Source organism: Canis aureus, chromosome 9 (genome assembly GCF_053574225.1).
Source record: "Canis aureus isolate CA01 chromosome 9, VMU_Caureus_v.1.0, whole genome shotgun sequence".
Classification (NCBI taxonomy): domain Eukaryota; kingdom Metazoa; phylum Chordata; class Mammalia; order Carnivora; family Canidae; genus Canis; species Canis aureus.
Window position 1 is genome coordinate 28,452,113 of NC_135619.1, and position 21,877 is coordinate 28,473,989.

At 34.0% G+C, this 21,877-nt stretch overlaps 1 pseudogene; it reads right to left on the reverse strand.

Moving 5' to 3' along the window:
• Positions 1–18,250: 18,250 nt before the first annotated feature.
• LOC144319919 (cysteine and glycine-rich protein 2-like) overlaps positions 18,251–21,877 on the reverse strand; it is a 117,767-nt pseudogene continuing 114,140 nt past the window's right edge.

Here is a 21,877-nt window from a genome sequence, read left to right on the forward strand (position 1 = left end):
AGGGATATCTTCAATCTTTTAGAAGATAACACCATCAGGTACAAAAATTTCTTAAAAATGATCTAAGTTCTACCATTTAAAAATAACTATACATCTATGTATATATAGGGTAGACATACCCTAAGGTGACCCCTTAATGCATCACACTCTTTGTAGTCTTGTATAATCTTCTCCCCTTAAATGTAGGCAGAATCCATAAACTATTTCTTCCCAAAATATTAGAATATGGCAAAGGTGATGGGATGCCACTTCCTTGATTAGTTTACATTAAATAGCAGATTATGGGATGTCATGACCATGGTTATATTAATGCAGGTAAAATTCATTAAGAATTAGATATTCCCCTCCTAGGATTAAAGAAGCAAAGAGCCACTTTGTAAATGGTGTCTGGAGAAGACCACATGACTGAGAACTGTAGACTATATTTGGGATTTGTGGGTTGTTCCAACAGTTGGCCAATAGCAATCAGGAGCTATTAATTATACAAACATAAGTAAATGTTTTCTACCAATAATCAGAGTGAGTGTATAAATGATTTTTCCCCCAGGAAAGCCACCGGATATGAACATATCCCAGCTGGCACCTTGATTGCCTTATAAGACCATAAGGAGAAGACCATAATAACTTTCCAGACTCTTATGAAAATTATTAGAAAATAAATTCACACTAAGTGTTTAGTTTGTTAGGTGGCAATAAGAAACTAATAAAATATAAGTTTAGAGATTATAATTAAAACATTACACTAAAAATTTATTACCTTAGCTGTTTTTGTGACCCAAATATTGGTTTATCAAAGCACTTCTCATCTTCTTTCACTCTTAAATCCTTTCCTTCTGAGGTCTCCTGAATATTTCAGTCATTTCCTCTTTCTTCTCCTATTTCCCAACAAGATTTAGAAATTACAAGATTTTCATACCAGTGAGTATAATGAGGTGAGCATAAAAGTGGCAATGAAAAAGATGATGCATTAACACAAAACTCAGAAAATCAGCATCACTATCTGTTGTTGAGAAACAGTTGGTAAGAGGTTGATATGGAAGATAGGAAAATGGCTCCCCAAAGGTTTCCAATGTCCTGATCCCCCAAATCTGTGGATTTATTGCCTTACATGGCAAAATGGACTTTTGTGTGAGTAAAGTAGGAATCTAGAGACAGAAAGATTATCCTGAATTTCCTAGGAGTGCTCAATATAATCTCAAGGGTCCTTAAAAGTGAAGGGAGGAAACAAGAGAGATTTGAAATGTTACTGTGCTGGCTTAACAAATAGAGGAAGGGCAGAAGCCAAAGAAATTCAGGCAGCCTGTAGAAGCTAGAAAGGCAAGAAAACAGATTCTCTCCTAAAACAATCAGAGGAGTGCAGCCCTACTGACTCATCTTAGACTTTTTCATATTATAGAATAACCGAACACTTTAAGACTAATATATTATATACTAATTTAAAAAAAATTTTACTCTTTCTATACATTTATGTTTCTCAACAGCCATTTTCCCTAGGTAATTTGAATTATTCATATTAATTCTAACTTTCAACCAAAAGAAATAATATTTTAAAAAATGCTCAGTGGTTGTTCATTGAGGAATGGCAATCACATTCAAGCATCTTAGCAGACTATCAAAATTCATGAAAATTCATGAACTACATGAATACATATAACACAATTTCCCACTGCTACATACATTTATTTTATATATTTTTGTATATTATCCACTGATATACTGCAGAGCTACTTAATGTTCCTATTAGAGATGGAAAGTGAGATTTCTTGGTTGACTGAATAGGATGTAGAAAAAAGTTAGTGATTCTTCTTCCATTGTTCTTCAAACCTAAAAATAATATATCGATTAATATGGCAAATACCTTACATAGCACATCCCCTATAGTCTTACTTGAACCTAAGTGACAAATGAAACAGGAAGGTGGGGTTGCTGTCCTTTAATTGTCAACATAAAGAACAAGGACAATGGCAAAAGTATCTTTTACCCTAACCATCTTCAGATTCTAGGCATTATTTTTATTTCTAGGGGGCAAGGAAGAGAGCAGAGCTGTGGTGGACTGACAAGAGAACATATCTGTTCATATTACTAAACTCCCGTACTGGCTTATAAAGAACTGAAAAATCCTTTTATGTGAGGAATCCTAAGTGACCCAATAAAATTAACATTAATCTAAACCATCGATTATATTTTTTTCCTGTACTGAAATAGGAATGAATTGGCCAGGTTGTCCTCTAAGTACTTCTATTTTATAATTAATCTGTAATTCAGGTTGCTGTCATCAGAAAGTAATAGTCTTATCAGAGCTACATAGCCAGAAAAATGAATCATTCAAGAACTTGAATGTGGATCACTTATATGTGATTCAGATACTTGATTCTCTTTCTTTTAAAATAAATTTTAAAGAAAACAATGCATTAAGTAATTATCTAATGAGTTCAGCAATTAAACTAATGGTAAGCAAGATAAAAGCTTCCTCCAAGAGACTTTGCCCTTACTCCCTCTCTGAGTTTTTAAGTATTTTGAACCTGTAGAACGGAGCAATTTTTAAACTGTTGTATAGTAGCATGCCCACAGTAACAAGTGATAATCTTTTCCACTGATCTACTGATTAAATGAATATGTCTGGGATGAAGATATATACTTCATATTAGAGATGTCTAACCTTCAAAGTCCTAATAGTGACATGCCTTAATTTATAGAATCTGTAGTAATTAATTTTCCTTGTAAAAATATGCCCATACAGTCACATACAAACCAACACATACCAATTGCTATATATGGAGAACCATATATAGCAGGCCATTCAGCTGCTTTATACTGATTGATGAGTTTAAGACAAAAGAATAAGGGGATTATACGTGTGCCTGATTTATTCTACAAAATCAATCATTGAATTTTGAAGGTTATTTAAACATTGTTAGAAAAACTATCAAAAACTTAGAAGACAAAAAGGTAGGTGGCACCTCCTTACCGTGTCATACAAGGGCAGAGGCTACCCAAAGGTTATCTAGTTAAATAAACGTAATGCACTTATATTTACTACTGACTGTAGGTCCCAGGCTTAGTGAAGTTACAACTCAACTAGTAGAATTTTGTCAGGTAGAGATGCAAATAATTTCTATCCAGTAGAATAAATATACCAAAAATTACAGTTTATGGTCTAATTGACCTAAAATGGTTGCATTTAGCCCACACATATTTTCCAAACATTTCTTCATTAAATTAAATGTCTCAGGCAGCTGGGTGGCTCAGTGATTGAGTGTCTGCCTTTGGCTCAAGTCATAATCCTGGAGTACTGGGATCAAGTCCCACAACAGGCTCCCCTCAAGGAGCCTGCTTCTCCCTCTGCCTATGTCTCTGCCTCTCTATGTCTCTCATGAATAAATACATAAAACCTTAAAAAAATTAAATGTCTGTACCTCTACTTCTTAGCTATCTTCTTATTTCTTCACTCTATCTATCTATCTATCTATCTATCTATCTATCTATCTATCTATCATCTATCTATCATCTATCTATCTATCATCTATCTATCTATCTATCTATCTATCTATCTATCTATCATCTATCTATCATCTGACTTCTCAAATTTTCTTTGGATCAGTTTTAATATATTGTTGTTCCTTCATTAATTAAAATTAAATAAAATATATGAAATGTGTTTAAACCTATTTGAAAATTAGAGTTTAGTACTTTTGTAGATCATCCACTCAAGTGGATGTAGATCATCCACTCAAGTGTATACTTGAGTGGTATACACATGGACTCACCTGTTGGGGCCAAGTAAACCGCCTTACTGGAGAAATGTATGTACTTAAAGGGCTATTTAAACTTGAGAATTAGTTTTTGTTTATGGAGTAAAATCTTAGTGTAACCGAATTTTAATTTTGCTAACTCTGGGATATCAAGGTTTGCTTCTATTGTCTCTTCCAATATCATGGTTTTTGTTTGTTTCTGATTCATGCAGACTGAAGAGTTATTTTCCATTGGAAGGAACAATGGATGGAAACTAAGTATGATGATTTGATGATCTCTATTAAGTGAGTTATTAGGAGACTAGTCCTGTCACATGAAAGATGATCAAGAATCTAGTCTTTATTTATTTTTCTTTGTATATTTATTTGTTTGTCTATTGATGAGTCCAAATGAATTAAGACTTTTGCAACCACTCGCAAAGAGAGCAGTTTTCTGAGTCTTGTCTAGGTTTACCTTTCATTGGTGGCTGAAACTGCAGCTCTTCCATGGATCTGGGTCTCTGGCAGAAGACTTTATTTTTTTTTAGGTGAGTGTAAAGTATTTTACTATCTCTGGAGTGAATTAATAACTTAGATTACCACATCTTTCAAATTAAATGGGCTATATTCAGATTGACATATAAATATTTTTCCAAAATTGATAGAAATTAAGGAAATAACTTTTAATATTATTAAAAGTCTAACTAAAACATAAATTCTTCTCTCTAAAACTGCTTTTTCAGAACATTTAATGAATCCAGATTATTACAATTAAAATGGATCTCTGAAAAAATAAAAATGATTAATAATTTTTGTCTAAGAAAATAAAGCAACATTGTGTATTCTCTTTGCTTTACCATTGTGAAGAATAACACAAGAATACATTGCATTTTTATAATTTAAATTTATTTTATCATAATATGCTCTTTAGTCTGAATTTCCTGTATGTCATAGATAGGTTTATTTATCAAATAAGTTGAAAATACTCATGTAACTAATATTTAAGAATTTTTAAAGGTGAGTTAGCGTTCAACGAAATTGAATGACAATTCTGATGAAAATTTTTATAGCACTAATTATATTTGTTGTGTATCAGCTAAAAACATTTATAAGATTTTGAGTAATGCAAAGATGTGAGTAAATATTAAATAACATTAATATATTAATATTATTTGGGTTTCTGTGTATTTCTCAGTAATGTGAATAGTAAAACATTGACTACCAAGCATAATTTTAAACTGAGGCATTTTGCTTATTACTGTCATATGTTTCAGGAGACTATACTTTTGGGTAATGTAGTACTATTAATATCATTTCACCACCTTAAAATGATATAAAATAAATGTATGTAGCATTGGGAAATTGTGTTATACATATTCATGAATTTTGATAGTTTACTAAGATGCCTGAATATGATAGCCATTTTCAATAAATAACAACTGAGGATTTTTAAAAATTTATATTATTTCTTTTGGTTAAAAAGTATAATTAATATGAATAATTCAGATTATCCTAGAGAAAATGTATATTGAAAAGTTTTAATATGTAGACAGAATAAAAATGTTTTCTAAATCAAATATTAATAAATAATCTTAAAGTATCTTGCTATCCCATAATTTGAAGGAAGATAGTGAAAAGCAAAACTTGAATGATTGTGAAAATATTTGCAATGCATGTAGAAAGGAAATTTTTACTTGTCTTGGCTTAGAATATGCAAATACTAGATACATACATATACAAACAGTTGTATAAATATTTTTGCTAAAGTTGGCTCAATTTGAGTTTATTTGTGTTTATTTTTAAATGTTATGAAGCATTAACTGCCAAATATTAATGCCAAACTGGAATTTGGCTTTCTCACTGTTAAAATGATAAACGATCATCTTTCACCTTCTGTGCAATCTGCCCAGATAGCAGGGTTTCCATGGCCCACCAAAATTATTTTATCTTGAGATGACTTTATCATGCCCTTCATTATTAAAAATAGAACAAAGTTTCCTCACTTGTAGAATAAAGCTTTCTTAAAATTTCATTGCTCAGGTATCCCTGTCTTAATCTAATGGCCATATATCTTATGATAAATATTTTGATTTTTTATCCCAATATCAGAACTTCATTTCATAAAAAGTAAAAATTATAAGGAAAATATTTATACCTAAAACTATCTTTTATGTTTTCCAGAAAGCCTGTAGGAAAATAATAGATATGTTCTTTCTTTTATAAAAAGAGACACTAGAAATAGACTTGTTTATTATGTTCCATATTTTCAATTAGATCAATACAATTTTAAGACCTGCATAAAGTTGTCAAATCAGAAAAGATGCCTAGACTATTTTAGGTTAAGAAAAATGTTATTAGAAATTTTTCAAGGTTGATATACTCTATAAACACCTGGGAGATTTGTCGATGATTGTGCATTCCATTGCTTATTCTTACTCTGATGAAAAACATTAACCAGATTTTTGGGAAATAGCTAACCGCTGTACCTAAATAAAGAATTATACTCCTCTGTATTCCGATATGGTTAGTGAGTATAATAAGTTGATCACAATCACTTAGTATAATTATCAAACAGGTTTTTGCTTCCCTCTGATGGTTGCCTGAAGTCTCTGCTTTAAGTTGTATCTAGAATTTGTATGTTAAAAAATAAAAGGACAATCAAAATGCATTGTGGAAAGAACTGTATCAGGTACTTTGAATTTCAAAGAATAGACTATTGTGTAATACAGGCTTTGAAGCTGATATTGCTTAGGTAACTGTCAGATTGTACAAGTGTACTGAATCATCATATCCAGGGTTCTTTATGGTCTAGAAACAGATGTATTCCATGAGAGCACATTGCTGACCCATAATCCAGCAGAACAAGAATTAATTATCCAGGACAAAAAACTTATGAGTAAAAATTAACTATGGTTATCTGTGAGGAATACTGTCGACAAAATTTTAATTCTCTATTTTTATGGATATGTGAAGGAGTCACTATCTCTAACCCTGATTTTAGTAGACAGACTATTTTTAAACTGAAATGAAACATTTTTAATGGTAACTGGTTGTCAGTAGGCCTCTTTGTTCTCTTGCTTTTACCCATAATTTAAAGACAGTATTTTGAGCCTGCTTACATTTTAGGGAAATAGAGACATTTGCATGCATTCAATAAAATCTTGCCTTCCTATTTACTAGCATATAATTGAGCAGCGGATTCTGTAGCCAAGGCCTTATCTGAAGTATCTTATTTGAAAATGAGTCTCATTTCAATAGTGGCACTGCCACTATTAAGACATAAGGGTTGACTTCATATGTGGAGATGGTACTTTCAGAATATTCACCAAGAATTTTGTGAAATACTTTGCCATGTGGTGTATGGAAATGTCTCCATGTTGGCTCAAATAGTTCTGCTTTGTTACTTGATTTGCAGTCTCATTTTTACAAGTTGTAAAAGAAGTAAATTAACTGACAGGTAAGGGACATATATGTGGGACCTCAATAAAATAGCAATTCACCCAAATTTATGAGTACTGCACATGAAATCTGACAGAGAAGTTTTCTTGAGGTTGGTTTTCTAGCTTTGAAGTAGAAAGACATATAAGAGGGGATTTTTTGAGCTCAATCTGAGATTTGATATAAAAATTTTCAGGAAGAAGTTAATTCTCTGACATTTGTACTTGCTCGATACTGACTGGCTCTAGAGTTAGTTATAGGCATATATTGGAGATACTTTGGATTTGGTTCTGGACCACCACGATAAAACAAATATTGCAATAAGATGAGTCAAATGAACTTTTTGTTTTCCTAGTGCATATGAGGGTTATGTTTACACAATACTGTAATCTACCAAGTGTGCAATTGCATTATGTTTAAAATATATATATACATAACATTTTAAAAATAATTTATTGCTGAATAATGTATATAATAATTGTCTAAGCTTTCAATAAGTTATAATTTTTTGCAGGTGGAGGGTCTTGCCTGATGATAATGGCTACTGACTAATCAGTTGGGTGATTGATAAAGGTTGGGTTGACTGTGGTGATTTCTTCAAATAAGACAACAATGAAGTTTGCTGCATTGATTGACTCTTCCTTTCACAAACAATACTCTGTAGCATGTGATGCTGTTTAATAGTGTTTTTATCCACAGTAGAACTCCTTTCAAACTTGAAATCAGTCGTCTCAAACACTGGCCCTGTTTAGTAAACTAAGTTTATGTCATATTCTAAATCTTCTGTTGTCATTTTCACAATCTTAATAATATCTTAATCAGGAGTTGATTCCACCTGAAAGCACTGTCTTTGCTCATCCATAAGGAATAATTCCTCATCTTTTTTACTTTTTTCATTAGACTACATAAATTCATTCACATATTTAGACTCCACTTCTAATTTTAGTTCTCTTGCTATTTCTATCCCATCTGCTGTTACTCCCTCCAATGATGTCCTAAGTCCCTCAAAGTCTTCCATGAGGGTTAGAATCAACTTTTTCCAGACTCCTTTTAATGTTGATATTTTGGCCTCTTATTATGAATGTTGTTGATGATATCAAGAATGGTGAATCCTTCATAGAATATTTTCAGTTTATTTTGCCCAGACTATCAAAGGAGGACAGATCTCTAGGGTAGCTATAGCCTTACAAAATGTATTTCTAAATAATAAGACTTGAAAGTCAAAATGATTCCTTGATCCATGGGCTTCAGAATTGGATGTTGTGTTAGCAGCATGAAAACATTAGTTTAATGTACATTTCCATCCAAGTTCTTAGGCAATAATGTCAATGATTAGAAATATTTTGAAAGGAACCTTTTCCTAATTAGTAGGTCTCAACAGTGGGCTTAATATATTCAGTAAACTATGTTGTAAACATATGACTGTCATCCAGGCATTGCTGTTGCATGTATAGAGCACATGTAGAGTAGATTTAACATAATTCTTAAGTGCCCTGTGATTTTCAGAATGGCCAGCGAGTATTCACTTCAATTTAAAGACACCAGCTGCATTGGTCCTTAACAATAAAGCCAGCCTGTCCTTTGAAACTTTGAAGCCAAGCAATGACTTCTCTTCCTTAGCTATGAAAGTCCTAGATGATGGGCACCTGGGTGGCTCAGTTGGTTAAGTGTCTGACTTCAGCTCCGGTCATGATCCCAGGGTCCTGGAATCAAGTACAACATTGGGCTCCCTGCTCAGCAGAGAGTCTCCTTCGCCTTCTACCACTCATCTCTGCTTGTGAACTCTCTATTTCTCTCAAATAAATAAAAGTTTTTAAAAAGTCCTAGGTGGCATCTTATTCTGATAGAAGGCCATTTTGTCTACATTGAAAATATGTTGTTGAGTGTAGCCACCTTCATAAAGTATCTTAGCTAGAATTTCTGGATAACTTGCTCTAGCTTCTATATCAGCATTTCCTGCTTCATCTTGCACTTCTATGTTATGGAGATGGCTTCTTTCCTTAAACTTCATGACCTAACCTCTATTAGCTTGAAATTTTTCTTTTATAAGTTCCTCACCTTTCTCAGACTTCATAAAATTAAAGAGAGTTAGGGCCTTTCTCTAAATTAGGCTTTGGCTTAAGGAATATTATGGCTCCTTTGATTTTCTATCCATACCACTAAAACTTTTTCCATATCATAAATAAGACTGTTTCACTTCTTTTTCCTTTTTAATCATTTGTATGTTAATTGGAGTAGCACTTTTAATTTCCTTTGAAAACTTTTTCTTTGCATTCACAACGTGACTGTTTGGCATGAGAGACCTTGCTTTTGGCCCATCTCAGCTTTTGGCATGCCTTTTTTTCTTAGCTTAATCATTTCTATTTTTTGATTTAAAGTGAGAGACTTGTGACTCTTCCTTTCATTTAGAGTCTACTGTATGGTAGACTCTAATTGGCCTAGTTTCAATATTGTGTCTCATGGAATACGGAAACCCAGGGGAAAGGAGAGAGATAGGGGAATATCCAAGTGGTGCAGCAATTAGAACACACAAAATATTTATTAATTTCACTATCTTATAAGAGTTGTTTGTGGTGGCCCCAAATATTTATAATAGTAATGCCAAATATCATTGTTCATAGACCACCATAAAAATGAGAAGATTAAAAATTTTTAAATATTGCAAGAATTACCAACCTATGACACAGAGACATAAAAAAGAGCAAATTGCTGCTGGAAAAAGTGGTGCTAATAGATTTGCTCTATTCAAGGTTGCCACAAACCTTCAATTAATAAAAAATTCAGTATCTATGAAGTGCAATAAAGTGCAGTAAAATGAGGTATGCCTCTACAGAGAAAACTCAAGATTTGTATTGTTAATGAATATTCTTAGAAGACTATGTAAATACTCAAGCCAGTTCACAAACACATTTATGAACACAAATTACATTTTTATGAACAGTAAAAACCCTTTCAGATTAGTTATGATCACAAGGTGATAAAGTGTCAAAACAGATCTAAAACCTATTGGAAAAAGTATTATTCCTAACTGCTATATAATGAAAAACAACTCAGGAGTTATCTTGGAGATTAACTTAGTATGGTATTATATACTACTGATTTACAGTCCTTGACATTATAATGCTACATGCTAACTGAAAGAATTTTCTGTAGTAAAGATGTAATTGATTCCTGTAAGATGAAATCAGTTATCCCAATTGCTATAGATTATGGCCTTGTTGGACTTCAACCAGTTTTATATCTGATGGAACAGTCATACACTGAATTCTTCATTTACTTATTAAACTGCAGACTCCCATTCTCCTTCATTATTTAATTAGTTGAATACATTTTAAAATAAATCCATTATATGAGATACATGTTTCTTAATATATTTAAAGTTACATTTTAATAAATATTAATATCATATATGTCAAAACATCTCCAATTATGCCAATTTCCCACTACTAGCTATCAGTGGAATGTGATTTCATACATTTTCCCACCTGTATGTCTCTACTATATATATATACTTAAGATACTCAATGCAAAAATAAGTATATATGGAAAATTTCTTATTAAAACATTTTCAGATTTCTAGAGAAGATGGCAGAGTTGGAGGATCCTAAGCTCCTTTCATCCCATGGATACAACTAGATAACACCCACATCACTGTAAATAAACCAGAAAACAACATGAGAACTGGCAGAACAAATTCGCCACAGCTAAATGTAGAGAAGTGACCAAATCAAAGAAGGTAGGAAGGGCAGAGACATGGTCAGGAGCCAAAAGGACAAATGAGAGGAAGGGGTGCAGCAGGTATTAAGAGTGGAGAGGAACAGACCCCCAAGCTAGGCACCCCAGACACAAAGACTTGCATAGAGAAGATGAATCCCCACATCATTTGGCTTTGAAAACCAGAAGGGCCCAATAATCAGTGGAGCTTAACACCTGAACTTTCAAAATCAATTGGCTCAGCAGGGTGGAGTCCTTTCTTTTATTTTTTATCTTATTTTATTTTTTAACATCACTAAATTGAAATTTCATTTATTTATTTATCCATTTTTTATTGGTGTTCAATTTGCCAACATACAGAATAACACCCAGTGCTCATCCCGTCAAGTGCCCCCCTGAGTGCCCCTCACCCATTCACCCCCACCCCCCACCCTCCTCCCCTTCCACCACCCCTAGTTCATTTCCCAGAGTTAGGAGTCTTCATGTTCTGTCTCCCTTTCTGATATTTCCCACACACTTCTTCTCCCTTCCTTTCTATTCCCTTTCACTATTATTTATATTCCCCAAATGAATGAGACTATATAATGTTTGTCCTTCTCCAATAGACTTACTTCACTCAGCATAATACCCTCCAGTTCCATCCACGTTGAAGCAAATGGTGGGTATTTGTCGTTTCTAATGGCTGAGTAATATTCTATTGTATACATAAACCACATCTTCTTTATCCATTCATCTTTCGATGGACACTGAGGCTCCTTCCACAGTCTGGCTATTGTGGCCATTGCTGCTATAAACATCAGGGTGCAGGTGTCCCAGCGTTTCATTGCATCTGTATCTTTGGGGTAAATCCCCAGCAGTGCAATTGCTGGGTCATAGGGCAGGTCTATTTTTAACTCTTTGAGGAACCTCCACACAGTTTTCCAGAGTGGCTTCACCAGTTCACATTCCCACCAACAGTATAAGAGGGTTCCCTTTTCTCCGCATCCTCTCCAACATTTGTGGTTTCCTGCCTTGTTAACTTTCCCCATTCTCACTGGTGTGAGGTGGTATCTCATTGTGGTTTTGATTTGTATTTCCCTGATGGCAAGTGATGCAGAGCATTTTCTCATGTGAGTGTTGGCCATGTTTATGTCTTCCTTTGTGAGATTTCTCTTCATGTCTTTTGCCCATTTCATGATTGGATTGTTTGTTTCTTTGGTGTTGAGTTTGATAAGTTCTTTATAGATCTTGGAAACTAGCCCTTTATCTGATACGAGTCCCTTCTTTTAAAGAGACAGCACAAAAAAAAAATAGCCCCACTGAAATCCAGCATAGATGCAAAAGTTTGAAAGATGTCTAGGGCATACAAGAAGGAGGTATGTTTTCTGATCTCAGAGTGTGTGCTGGAGGGGCAGGGATCATTGGAAAACTTCTCAAAGAATGAAAGAGCTATTGGGCACATTTCCCTCCCATGTCCCAACCTAGATACATAGACACCTGTGGGAACCAGCTTAGCATGAACACTCCATATAATTTGCTAACAGCATGCCCCACCCCCACATTCCCCCTTAGACAGGCTCTCTTGATCCAAGCCTGAACAGGAGTTTTCCCAAGAAGCTGCAATTTATCTCTTTCAGTTGACCAGCACAGACCTTGCTAAACAGCATAACCGCCCCCCACCATTCTCCTGAAGATTCCCCTAATTTCCAATATACCCTTAACCACAGCCCATTCAAAGTGGTACTGCAAGCCTGGTAATGCACAAGTAGCCCTAACAGGGAGCAGCACCACTCCAAAGTGACTTCTGCTCTGGGGAGAGGGGAAGATAACCGTACACAACAGTCCAACTGCTGCCCCAGCAGTGGGCTGGCTGGCGGCAGACATCTAGACTGACTGCAGGCCCCACCAACCAATTAAAGCTTCTCAAGGGACAGAAAACACAGGGAAAGTATCTTGCCGTTAAGATTCTATTCTGCAGTTCATTTTTATTGTACTACTGGATAACACCTGGTCTGACTCAAATCAAGCCCAAGGCAGCTCCAGACTGACCACAACTTAAGGACCAAGCCTTGCCCACAATAGGCAAAGAGAACCATTACAGACAATTGCACTGAAGACAAACATGACTCATCCACAACAGTAGGATGCCACACTCTTAGGAGACACCCTTGAAGCACCAGACTCTGGTGAACAGAGCACATTGCACTATAGGGTACCATAGAACCTTCTTCATAAGGCACTACTTTCAAGAGCAGGAGATGTAGCTGACTTTCTTAAACATATCATATATGTCAAAACATCTCTAATTATGCCAATTTCCCACTACTAGCTATCAGTGGAATGTGATTTCATACATTTTCCCACCTGTATGTCTCTACTATATATATACTTAAGATACTCAATGCAAAAATTGAGTATCTTAAGATACTAGATATCTATTTATTATCTTAAGATAATAGAAACAGAGAGCTAGATAAAATGAAAAGTCAAAAAAAAAAAAAGTCCCATATAGAAGAATAAGACAAAGTCACAAGAGAGCTAAATGAAATAGTGATAAATAATATGCTGATAGATAATTTAAAGTAATGGTCATAAAGGTACTACTTGAGAAAAGTGGAGGATCTCAGGGAGACCCTCAAAAAAGAGATAGAAAACAAAACAAAACAAAAACAAAAAAACAGAGATGAAGGACTCAATAAATGTAAATAAATTATACAAGGGGGAATAAATAGTAGACAAGAGGAAGCAGAAGACAGATCACTGACCTGGAGGACAAAGTGATGGAAAGCAATCAAGCAGAATAGGAGAGAGAAAAAACAATATTAATAAATTAAAATAGACTGTGGGAACTCAGCAACACCACCAAATATATAACATTTGCATTACAGGGCTCTCAGAAGGAGAGGAGAGAAAAAAAAGAGGTCAGCAAACTGATTTGAAGAAATAATAGCTAAATACTTACTGAATCTGGGGGACAGAAACTGAAATCCAGATCCAGAAGTAACAGAGAGACCCCACAAAATCAAACCAAGGAGAATACATCGAGGTGCATAGTAATTAAAACAGTAAAAAGTAGTGACAAAGAGAATTTTAAAAGCAGCAAGAATAAAATAGTTATATACAAGGGAAACCTCATAAGGCTATCAGCTGATTTTTCAGTGGAAATTTTGCAGGCCAGAAGAAAATGACATTGTATTTATACTCGAGGTGCTAAGAGAAAACATTTGCAGCTAAGAAAATTCTATCCCACTTGATTGCAGTGAATGCTCAACCACTGAGCCTTGTAGGTGTCCCAAGACCTGGTTTTTTAAAAAGGTCAACAAAACTGATTAACCTTTAGCCAAATTCACACACACACATACACACACACACACACACACACACACACAAACTCTCAAAAAATAAAATCAGAAATAGACAAAACAATAAGCACCCCAGAAATGCAAAGGATTATAAGAGAATATTTGAAAAATTATATTCCAATAAATTGTACAATGTAGAAGAAATAGATAAATTCCTAGGAACATATAACCTCTCAAAACTGAAATAGATAGAAATAGAAAATTTGAATAGACTGATTACTGGCAAAGAAATTGAATCAGTACTCAAAAAACTCCCAACCAATCAAAAGTCCAGGACCAGATGGCTTCACAGGTGAATTCTACCAAACATTTAATGAAGTGCTAATACTCATTCTCCCCAGGTTGTTCTAAATATAGAAGAAGCAAAGCTTCCAAATGCATTTTACAAGGCTAGCATTATCCTGATACCAAAATCAGATAGATGCAACCAAAAGAGAATGACAGTCCAATATCTATGATGAACATGAATGCAAAAATCCTCAACAAAATATTAGCAAGCCAAATCCAACGATAAAATGAGAAAATTATTCACTGCAATTAAGTGGGATTTATTTCAAGGATACAAGAGTGGTTGATTTTCATAAATCAATCAGCATGATACATTATGTCAATAGAAGAAACGATAAAAAACATATCATTTCAATAGATGCAAATTGAGAAAGAATTTGACAAAGTACAATATCCATTAATGATAAAAACCCTCAACAAAGCAGGTTTAGAGAGAACACACCTCAACATAATAAGGACAATAAATGAAAAACCCACAGCTAGTGTCACACTCAATAGTGAAAAACTGAGAACTTTCCCCTTAACATCAGGAACCAGGAAAGGATGTTCACTCTTACAACTTCTGTTCAGCATAGTATTGCAAGTCCTAGCCACAGCAGTCAGATAAGAAAAAGAAATAAAAAGTACCTAAATTGGTAAAGTAGAAGTAAAACTTTTACTTTTTGCAGAAGGCATGATACTATATGTAGAAAACCCTAAAGACACCACCAAAAGCTACTAGAACCGACAAGTCACAGAAAAAAAAAATGCACAAAATCCCTTGCATTTCTATACAATAATAATGAAAAAGCAGAAAGAGAAATTAAGAAAACAACTCCATTTATAATTTCACCAAAATGATAAAACTCCTAAAAATAAACTTAACCAGGGAGGTAAAAGACCCGTACATCAAAAACTATAAGATACCTAGGAATAAAACTAACCAAAGAGATGAAAGACCTATGTTCTGAAAGCAATAAAACATTTATGGAAGAAATTGAAAACGACACAAACGAATGGAAAGATATTCCATGTTCATGAATTTGGAGAACAAATATTATTAAAATGTCCACACTACCCAGAGCAATCTACACATTTCATGGAATACTTATCAAAATACCAACTGCAGTTCCCACAGAACAAACAATCATAAAATTTGAGTGGAACCATAGAAGACCCTGATTAGCAAAGTGGTCTTGAAAGAGAAGAACAAAACTGGAGGCATCACAATTCCATATTTCAAGATATACTACTAAGCCACAGTAATCAAAACAGTATGGTACAGGCACAAAAACAGACACATGGATAATTGGGACAGAATAGAGAGCCTAGAAATAAACTCATACTGTATGGTCAATTAATCTTCAACAAAGGAGGTAAGAATATACAATGGGAAAAAGTCACCAAAATAGTGTTGAGAATCTGGACCACCTTCTCACACCAAAAACAAAGATAAACTCAAAATGTATTATAGACCTAAATGTGAGACTTGAAACCATAAAAATGTTAGGAGAGAGCACAGGCAGTAATTTCTCAGACATTAGCCTCAGAAATATTTTCTGGATATGTCTCCTGAGGCAAGGGAAACAAAAGCAAAAATAAACAATTGGGACTAAGCCAAAAAAAAAAATCTGCATAGCAAAGGAATCTATCAACAAAACTAAAGGATAACCTACTGAACAGAAGATATTTGCAAATTACATATCCAAAAAGGGTTAGTATCCAAAATGTATAAAGAATTTATACGGGCAGCCCCAGTGGCACAGCGGTTTAGCGCCGCCTGCAGCCCGGGGTGTGATCCTGGAGACCCAGGATCGAATCCCATATCTGGCTCCTTGCATGGAACCTGCTTCTCCCTCTGCCTGTGCCTCTACCTCTCTCTCTGTGTCTCTCATGAATAAATAAATAAAATCTTTTTAAAAAAAAGAATTTATACAACTCAAATCAAAATAACAAATAATATAGCAAGAAATGAGCAGAAGACATGAACAAATATTTCTCCAAAGAAGACATACAGATGATCACAGACATATGAAAAGATGCTCAACATCATTAGTCATCAGGAAAATACAAATCAAAATCACAACAAGATATCACCTTACACCTCTCAAAATGGTTAAAACTAACAACATAAGAAACAGGTGTTGGTGAGGATGTGGAGAAAAGGAACCCCCATGCACTACTGGTGGGAATGCAAACTGGTGCTGCCACTCTGGAAAACAGTTTAAAGATTCCTCAAAAATTAAAAATAGAATTACCATATGAATCCAGTAATTTCACTATTATTTACCCAAAGAATAAAAAAACATTGATTTGAAAAGATAGAAGTACTCCTGTGTTTATTGCAGCATTATTTAAAATAGCCAAGTTATGTATACAACCTATATATCAGTAGATAAATGGATAAAGAAGAGATGGTAAGCATGTATGTAAATCAATGTTATTTGCAACAGCATGGCTGTTGTTTTAGATAAAAGTATGTTATATTCATATTGAAATTGGAAATGACAAAAAATATTATTTATTCCATAGGGTCAATGTTTACTAACTCCATAATTCTGTAACTTTTTTATTAAAAAAAATTTAAGGGGAACCTGGGTGCTGCAGTTTGTTAAGCATCCGACCCTTGATTTTGGCTCAGATCCTGATGTCAGAATTCTGAGATTTACCCTGAGTTGGACTCTGCACTCAGTGTGGAGTCTACTTGAGATTCTCTCTCCTTCTTCCTCTGCCCACTTGCACTGTCTCTCAAATAAATAAATAAATCTTAAAAAAAAAAGAAAAGAAAATTTAAGTGTGTCTTTTAAATCACGAGAAAGGAGCATCATTTCTTGTGACCTATTTAACATAATCTCACTTTTGAGTTTATTTTCCACTCATGGAGATAAACCCTTTAAATATTGTAATTCCAGGATATTTCTTTTCTACTCATTTGAGAAAAAAATAGATTTATTTTAATAGTTACTTCAATATCATTATCAAAATTTTAAGATAAGTTTTCCACCAAATAAAAAAATAGGTCAGAACTTTTCATCATCGTTGACAATGTCTTGTTTGGGACAGTATCCTAAAACTTTAACTATAATGATATTATAACCACATTAATCTTATCAATGATGGTTTATTATTTTTTTAATTTTTATTTATTTATGATAGTCACAGAGAGAGAAAGAGAGGCAGAGACACAGGCAGAGGGAGAAGCAGGCTCCATGCACCGGGAGCCCGACGTGGGATTCGATCCCGGGTGTCCAGGATCGCGCCCTGGGCCAAAGGCAGGCGCCAAACCGCTGTGCCACCCAGGGATCCCAATGATGGTTTATTAGAATAAAAACTGCTATTTTAAAAAGTAGTTTTTTTAAAGTTTCTTTTAATAAAATTGTACTTTTATCATTAATAAGCAATTTCATTTTAACAGGTTAGTAGCTGTACTTCCTTTACTCTTTACAAAAACATTTACTTACCATCTGAATGTTACACTTAATTTGAAGGACAAATAAGCAAGTTATTTTTAAGCAAGTTATATTCATAACAATGTAAAGTGTCTCAGTACCGTATTTTGATAAAATGTAGTATTTGAACCAATCTGTTGGTGATCAGAGAAGACAGGAAACCTGCTGATACATATGATTGCTCTAACTTAAGAGGTTGGCAACCTTTAACACTTGTGCCAGATGGTGACACACTAGGACATTTGGATTGGCAACCAGCCTCTGGCAGTAGCTCAACCCTCTCTGTCTTTACTACTATTTGGAGTTATTACTACCGTTCCTGGTCACTGGCATAGGCATGATCAATACAGATCTTGGATCTCACAAAGTCGTTGTGGCCTCCAGGTCTTTCTACCCAACCTGTCCTAAACTCTGTAATAGAAAACAAAAGAATGGAAAAGATGTTATAAATTCTGAGAAGGGTGGTTTTTAAAATATTATTCTACTGCTGATTATCATAACATCTGAGACATAAGAAATTCAATGTTTCATTGAGTAACATCTTTATCAGTGGCCATCCTGTCTTAGGGTGACAACCACAAAGATAGGGAACTCACAGTCTATCTTTTCATAGCTGAAGCCAAGAGCAATTGACTTCAATTGAAGGTGGGCTTTAAGACTACACAAGTATTGACTGATGATGCAGATGAAAACTTTTGCAGGTATGAAAATTTTCTAAACTTGTTCATTATAAAAGTTAAGTAGAATAAAAAGAAAAGAATGATTTCTGAATTATTTCAGGCTCATTTCCAATATTCCTTGCTTTATTAATCTCTAAAAAATGGACAAAGGATATAAGGATAGAATTACAGACTCCCTTTCATCCACCGTTTAATGTCTGATGTATATATCAATTTCATTTTATTACACTTTTCTGAATTAGTCCAAAGTATAGTAGTTTGCTTGTATAATTACAATAACCTCATTATTTGTTGCCCCATTTCTCTTTCTATTGTTAAATAATCAAAGGAAATTTATCATAAACAAGTTTGGAATGATGAGAGTGAAAAGTCACCTATCTCATATAGAAAAAAAAAAAATACACTTAAAAGGAAAAAAATCAAAGTCCCCAAGCAGAAAGAACCAATGATGCTAATGATACCTATATCCAGTTATTTTAAGGCAGGCAATAATTCTGACTGCACAGTTTCAATCAGTTTTTTTTTTAATTCTGAGAAAAAAATCCATATTCAGTTGCAAAATATAAGAACATTCTTATTTTATGCTGGCTTCAAGAGGTAAGGCTTTAAGGCTTCTTAAAAACTCATAGTTCCTGTTATTTATGAAAAATTTTAAATTTTGTAATTCAAGGCTTCTTTTAGGAATATCTGCTATTCTGAGTCCATCTTGAAATGTAGGTCTTTTAGAAATACAACCTTTTTTCTTTTTAGAAATATGAAACTCTCATAGTTTAAGAAATTTGATGTGTTTAACTGAGTATAGAACCAGACTGAAGGCAAAATGTCACATTTGTTTTCTTTTTCATTCTCTGATCCATTCTCTACCCAAAAGCTAGAATGACATTTGTAGAATGCAAGCGGGGATCATTATTCTCATTAAACACAGCAATGATGATTTTGTGCATTGGACATGTATTCCTCACCATGCTCTACTGGATATTAAATAGAAGCTGGTCCTTTTTAAAGTGTATATGCTGCCAAAGGAAGCACTAGAATCTGGCCTTTTTATTCTTCCAAACATTCTCATACTGAAATTTTAAATCATCTACACTAGAGCTCTTTAAAAGGATAAAAAATGAAAAAAAAAAAGGATAAAAAATGAAGACTGACTCCATGAACATGATTTCACTATCTAGGAAATTCTTTCTCAGGAAGAAAAATAACCTTAGGTTTCAAAAAGTTCTGGAGCTGAAAAGCAGGTTACTCAACTTGCCAAAATCAAGGTGAAGGACTCCTTTAACAGAGTGATAGTTCACTCAACTGGATTTGTCAAACAACAGTTTATTCTTCAAAGTCCATTTCAAAACCTCAACCCTGTTTCCATCAACACTAAAATTTTATATAAGGAACTTTGTCCATGACAATAAGCTTTACATCGAAAATTCTGCCTTAAATCAAGCTGCAATAATATAAAAAATATCTTGTCCTTAACCTCCCCTTGGCAATCTGTGAGGCCAGTGTCTCTTTACACAGTAATTGATCAACAAGGCTCTGCTTAATCAATAGGTTGTTTTGGTGATGTTTAGGAGGTTTCTCCTTAGGCTGCATCATAGTATCCTTCATCTCTGGCTTCCTTCCCCCTCTTTTTTTATGCTTGAATGATTATCTTTCTTCAGAAGTCTACTTAACTATTCACTCCTCAGAGGGACATAGGGCTGCATTTTTCCTACTTTTCTCTATTACAGTCCTTCCTCCATTATCGTTGTAACTATTTATAACATAAAATAATGTGATTGTTTACCCAATTGTGTTTTGCTAGTTTTCCTTCCACTAGAGGCAATCATGAGGAACTCAGCAACTACTGCTATTCTAAATAACTATATTCTCAATGAATGTGGAAAGGAAGCAAGGAAGGAAGGGAAGAAGGAAAGAAGGAAAAAGAAAAAGAAAGAAGAAACTAAAAAAGAAAGAAAGAAAGAAAGAAAGAAAGAAAGAAAGAAAGAAAGAAAGGAAGGAAGAAAGAAAGGAAGAAAGAAAGAAAGAAAGAAAGAAAGAAAGAAAGAAAGAAAGAAGAAAGAAAGAAAGAAAGAAAAAAGAAGAAAGAGAAAGAAAGAAAGAGAAAGAAAGAAAGAGAAAGAAAGAAAGAAAGAAAGAAAGAAAGAAAGAAAGAAAGAAAGAAAGAAAGACACAGAGGGTACAAGGTTTGAAAGAGATACAGAGGATGAAGGTTTGAGTAGGACTGGGAAATTAACCTCCAGAAATATGTGTGTATGTACGTATACATACACATCTACATCCATAAATATCCATATACAACCAACCAGTCAAATAGCATTTATTTGATTGGTTGTTTACTGGAAAATCTTAGCTAACACCAAGCTTCCATAAATTCTGCAACTCATAAAGTCTTGGGAGGAGTTCAAGTCTGATAAGTTTTCTGTGAAAACGTATGTTAATCTATCAATTTGCTGGTGTAGTTTGTAGGGATTTGCTAGGGAAAGCCACAATATTTCTGGTACCTCCAGATATTTGAGTCCTAAGAGAAATATTTCTGATAAACCTCACGGCATCCTTCTGTGAATGTCTTCCTGTTGGAGATACTCCAAATTATGTATGAGCTTAAGGCCAACTGGTCTACTTGATAGAGGAACAGTGGAACTATGTGAAGAAAAACATTGTGCTCTATCCTGTTACAGATTATGAAGATCAGAAGAAGTGATCTAGAAAACAAAGCAATGGTGAGAAAACAGGCAATTAAAAAAAAAACACGAGTCTGTATAGTGAAAGAACTTGCACAGAAAAAAGAAGAAATATTGTACTCAAAAGCTAAAGGTAATGTTCTTTCTGAAGAATACTAATTGATACCTCTTATCATAGTCAAATAACAAAACATGTATTTAAAGATATTAATAAGAGAAAAATCTATAGCTCTGAAGTGTGGGTGTAGGGAAGAGGGGAAGATTTAGAATAGTAACTGACCATCACTAATGTCCCATGTCCTACACAGGAAAAGGAAGGATTTGTGGAATTGATGGCAGTGCAAAAAATCTTCCCAGTGGATTATATGATTGTAGAGCTACTAAATTTGGTTTCTGGAAAAATAGTTTATATAATTATAAGAATGCACTTTTTATAAGGGTCAAAGTGCGTCATGTCATCACTGGAAATATATACTTGCCAGGATCCGCATCAATGTGAATTAGGAAAGTTTTCAAATAAAATATAGGAGAACAGAAAATAAATATTCAAATAAAACCCAAAAACTGCACCTTATGCAT